Below are 5,958 nucleotides of genomic sequence, written 5' to 3'. Positions count from 1 at the left end.
TCGTTGGAACTTGATATTTTACTCGTGGTATTACCATCTAATCCACACAAAATGTGATCCTTTCTCTTTGAAATCAAAGATTTCATTCCAAGAAAAGACGACAAATAAAATAGTAATGATATAGTCTTAAGAAATATCATTAGTTATAAGCATCAATAGTCATAATCATTCGTAACTGCAAAAATATGCAACTTCTAATCGCCACCACCTGGCCCTTATTCATTCATAATAAACAATTCTCTGTGTCAACTTACCATAACTTACCATCTTATGCTTGAAAATCATGAATACTTTCATGTAAGCCTGTTAATAGAGGTTGGAAAATTCTTCAACCTTCCATGATAAGTAGTTCCTGCAATATATGACTAACAAATTCAACCACATTAGTCACTATATTTTGAGTCAAATGAGACACTTTTGACTAGCAATCAATTGTGCAATGTTAGATGCTTTCTAAATCACAGTACTTTTACAAGTACTTAAAGAGCACTAACACTAATCATCAAATGATAAATCACTGCTCATGTGCACACTGAACGGATTCTTACTAAAGACACTTGTAAAGTACTTCAAGAAGTACCAAAAGAGCACCTAGCTCTCCAATCATCAAAACAGTCAATCACTGCATCAAGCAAGAATTGTCTTAGCTCCCACTAAGATGTTCACAACATTAATAACACAATAAAGGAGTTAACATTTCCATTTATTCTTTATTGAGCACTAAGCTCATTTCTTATTAAATGTGCATAACATATTTTACACAACTATATGTAAAATTCATTTTTAACATAACATATAGCTGATTAGTTAATTCCTTTAGCCATGAGTCCACATTGGACTAAAGAATTTCCAACCCATGGAAACTGGTTCTCACAACCAAATCGAGTCATTTTCACATCCAAACAGTTTCCTTGATAGAGACCTTACCAGGTCTAACATGGAATTCCACTGGCCAACCAGCTCAAGAATCCCAGGGAGAGGAAATCTGGGCAGACAAGTACCATCAACCCCTCCGGGTAGGTAGCTGCCATCAACCCAACTCCGGGCAGACAAGTACCATCAACCCCTCCAGGTAGGTAACTGTCATCAACCCAAGGAATTCCAGCCTTTCACAATCCGGGCAGACAAGTACCATCAACCCCTCCGGGCAGGTAACTGTCATCAACCCAAGGCATTCCAACCTTTCACAATCCGGGCAGACAAGTACCATCAACCCCTCCGGGCAGGTAACTGTCATCAACCCAAGGCATTCCAGCCTTTCACAATCCGGGCAGACAAGTACCATCAACGCTCCAGGTAGGTAACTATCATCACCCGATTATCTGCACTGTCTGGCATGTTAAATTTCTCTTTTATTACTCTTTCCCAAAGTAATTACACAATGAACCATATAATCATTATCATTACAAAATAAACATGCATGTACACCATGCATTTACACTTATCCCTCGTCATGGGTCCACAACATCAAGATCGATGGGAAACTTAGCCATCATACATGTTGTATGCATGCAAATTTTCCAAATAACATAATTCATGCATATCATATAACATCATTCTTTCTCATTTATAATTGCATTTCACATTGCAGCAATTTATGTGATGAGTTTTCTTGTTGCCATTAAGCTACCACTACTTAATTCCATCAGCAACATTAGTTACAAATATGCATCAGTTAACACGTATTCCATTTCCAAGAATGTTCATGCACCATATTGTCATGTATAAAGCATATGCAAATACTCATTAATGTATAAATGTCAACAACAGTTGAGTTAATACTATCATCATTCCCAATCTTGCCATAGTCTGTTGTTCCAATTCAAATCATCATTAATGGAGTATTATCTTACGTTTACTATGGCTAGCTTTAGTCATGCATGGTTAGTGTAATTAAACATAATCTCTCTAACATATAAGAACATAAGAACATAACTCTTACGTCACAATGACTATTCTTTGTGCATACTATTGCTTATCCTATAAGCCCTTCTTTAATGTATGCAACACTTATTCCCTTCACTAGAAGACCACCATCATTTCATACGACAAACCACATACCTCTTTCTTAAAGGAAGTCATTTTAATCCTCGTTTCTCTATCTTCAGATATGAGGGTTTCTCAAGATTCCCTTTCCAGAAATTATTAAAGGTATCTACCTTTAGGCATAAAAATCAAGATACAAAAACAAGGATTAATTATCCTTTATGTATCCAAATCAAGCAATCAACACAACTCATCCAACACGACAATCTCCCCAAGAGATTATTAATTTCAAGGAAGCTAGCATGACCTCTTTCTCTAAGTACACACAGACTCATAATTCCAAAGTCAAAATAGCTACCAATATGCAACATGTGTTCTTCTAACACAATTACCTTACTTTAATGCACATAGTTCTTTTCATGAAACAAGTAAGGATTTTGGTTCTTGTATGAACACTATTCTAATGTGTCTTTAAGGGAAGAACCTCTACTTTTATTTCCAAGAAAAATTCTCATGCATCTTCATACATGAAGTATGCATACTCTTAGGAGGAGGCTATATTTATGTATATATGTAATATATTCTTTCCTCAAGAATTTAGGGATGAATATCTTTGTGCCTAGAAGCACATTCTTAGTTATCTTTTATCATGCATGTAATGCATAGTCATATCACTAGAGCTTATAAACCAACCAGAATCATAATGCAATTAGCATATATATATATATATATATATATATATATATATATATATATTCCAAGAAGCTTTTATCAAATAAAGATACATATTTTAATTCAAGCAAACTTGGCCACCTTCCATGCTATGTCCTCAGGACATTTATATACCTCATCCTCTTTTCTCAAGAAAATACCTCGGCCATATTCAGCAAGGATTTATAGACAAGAGACGAGCATTTCACACACAAGACTCACGTGGAGTCTTTCTAATAGGAACTACCTATTTTCTTTACCAAGAAAACACACCCAATAATCAATCTTTAACTGCATGCCTTAACACATTTCCTTTACCAAGAAAATCTATAAAAGAACCATTCTTTTATTGCATGCATTCAAATACTTTCTCTACCAAGAAATCATATAAAACATTCATACATGTTCTTCAAGTAAGTGAACAAGACACTTATCTTATTCTTGGGTCAACATGCATAACTAACAAGTTTAAACCACCCTTACCGAAAGCAATTGCTCTACTTATGCAATTAGAAGCATAATCTCCTAAGTGTCACACACGCACCAAGGTTACCACTTGATGCTAGATGCAACAATTATCATAACAGTACTATGTGTCCATTTCAGAATAATGACTTCAAGGAGACATTACGAAAATCATTAACAGCAACACACTATAGTTATCATTTTCCAACTTCTTAAGCATGGTCAAGGGAATACTCACATGCACATCGAGCGCTTAACTAGTCATCCCAAGACTTAGAGTCTTCTGCAAGATTCTAACACTCAAAGCTTGCTTTATCTGGTCATCACCAGACTTAGCGATTTCTTTTCCCCATCTCCGTCTGTCCCTACAGCACGGTCTTCTTCCTTCTCCTTGCTTCCTTTTCCTTTGGAAGCATCTATGGTTGGGGAAGGTAATTAGAGTTTACTGACAACTGTATTAACACAGGTAGTCCATTTATGTATAATTATCACATGTAATTATACCGTGAATAGGTCCTAGAAATGTTACCCACTGCACATGCCTCTACAATTTACTTCACACTGGAATGCAACATGCATAAGAAATCCATCATTCCCATAGTAGAGATAAATTCAACCATCCTTACATCAAGGTTCCAATGGTTTTTATCTTTCAACAAGTAATGATAAACACATACCCTGCTAATGGATTTCACTTAATTAGAGGGTAATCATCATTAAAACTATTAGGACATAAGCATATACTATTCATCATGCATTCTCATGGTGAATAGAATTAAGAACTCTTCTCATGCACAACTGAACTATAGCACCGAGAGAGTAAAAATTTTCATACACACATTTCATGCATGTGACATCAATCAACCTTCACTTGTTTACAAATTGTAACAATCTTAGTTCAATTTAATTAATGCATATAAGTTCTATGGGTTAGTCATACAGCACTAACCAATCTCAACTACCAATCGTCTTCATGCATCCATGACAAGACCGAATCAAAAGTTAGTTATGACAATCAAGTCTCGCTACTTGACTCATTGCATGTTTTCAATATCTAAAGGGGTTCTTCTAATGTCCTCTTTAAACAATTTTTCATCGTATTCCAGGATGTTCCCCTAATTTATATTCATGCATTGGCTCATTAAGCTTTGTTCATTGTAACTTCAATCTAGTTCAATATATGCATTGTTGTTATTGCCATATGTGCAAATCAAAAGTTGGTAGTTGATCGTCACTTCCTCACTAAGTGTTCAATATTGTTCTTAAGTGCGACAAAAGTTCATTGTCTTTATCCTCATCAGGAATCCAACGTTATGAATGTAGTTATGTAACAACTTATCACCTACTTCTCAAAGAAGTTATAAACATGAATCACACCTGTCATGCCGAAAGTAGTGTACGACATAAATGAATATGCGTATGATTAAACTCATACCTGAGTTAACGCCTACTGATGGTGTACTTCAATATCCTTTCCGCTTACCAATTCCCAAAGGCACCAGTATTGCAACCTGGCTCTGATACCACATTGTCACGATCACATTCTAACTTATACCATAAATAAGTAAATTTGTTGTTACCTAACCCCTACAAGTCACTTCCCACGCCTGTATAGTTACGTTACACCTTACTCGCTCCAACACTTATGCAACAACCTTAATGTATTGAATACTTGTTCATTTAACACGGCACCAGGAGGTAAGCGGATGTTAATCCAGCTCATCCATCATGGGGCCAGGTGGAAAGAAGACATGTGATTGCCATGTGAACGTTCAGAGGGTTGTACATCTATGGTTTTCGCGCCAGCCTTCCCGCTCATACGAACGATGGCGATCACTCCATCTAATCGTAGGGCTCAGATTGGTTCAAGGGTTTGGCCGGAATCATATAAGCCACCGGGTTCTTCAGCCTCAGTTCATTTGCGTCCAGAGCGCACCTCAACTCAACAGAACTTCCTCCGCACCGCACCAGTTCTGCCACTCTCTCTCGGGTATGAACCTCTCTGTCCATAGCAATAATATACAGGTTTACAGTCCTGCACTTTGACAATTTATTATGTAGCTCATTGAACCTTTGCTTTCCTCTATTCCAGTTAACGATGGTGTATTTTCTGTGCAGGAGGGTTTGGACTTTACAGCTTCTACTGCCTGCAAGGAGAGTGTGCTGGTCCACGGTCATTCCGGGTGAGTCATCATTCTTGTAAGCGTTGTCATGTAGAGGGTGTCTGTTGTTAAGTGGAATGGAGGTCTCCACAGGCCGAAACGAGACTTATGTCTTGTTATTCATGTGTTCTCAGGTCTGGATATTATTGTTCAAGCCCTGGTTGCGATTTACAGGCGGCCTCTCCCCATGCCGGACCTGTATCTCGTGAAACCCTGAGGGTTTAGCTATGTTTGTTTACGGCTACAAGCCATTTGTAAATCTGTGTAAATGGGTACTTGGAACTGAGTTCAAATCTCTGTTTCGAATTGATACAGTTAATTCAGAGTTCATATATTCAAGTATTTTGCATGTTTAATAGAACCCTTATGTTACTGTTTCTGTTACGCCTTTCTATTGGGCTATAGTCCCTTATCAGGCTCCTGAAGCAAATATTGTGAATAGTTTACCTGTGTATTGAACATCTTATGCTTGGCTACGACCTCTTAATGGATTAACGTTGATTTTGTTATTACACTGCCGACTATATCTATGCAGCTTCTGTTTATTTGATGTTCAATTTAATGTTCTCATTCATACGCTAGTGATATTCCACGGGGTTACCCAACTGTCTGTTACCATAGTTTAATATGGTCA

General features: G+C 37.0%; 1 long non-coding RNA gene across 1 annotated transcript; it reads left to right on the top strand.

Annotated features, from left to right (window-relative positions):
- The first annotated feature begins 5,092 nt into the window (after positions 1 to 5,092).
- On the top strand, positions 5,093 to 5,658 carry LOC149264590 (uncharacterized). Its single transcript, XR_016250100.1, has 2 exons — positions 5,093 to 5,152; positions 5,281 to 5,658. It is a non-coding gene; the product is annotated as an uncharacterized LOC149264590 (long non-coding RNA).
- Positions 5,659 to 5,958: the final 300 nt, after the last annotated feature.

This window comes from Pinus tabuliformis, chromosome 6, assembly GCF_031772625.1.
Source record: "Pinus tabuliformis cultivar Carrire ecotype Pingquan chromosome 6, CPIR1, whole genome shotgun sequence".
NCBI classification, from domain to species: domain Eukaryota; kingdom Viridiplantae; phylum Streptophyta; class Pinopsida; order Pinales; family Pinaceae; genus Pinus; species Pinus tabuliformis.
This window is presented reverse-complemented; position numbering and strand designations above follow the sequence as displayed.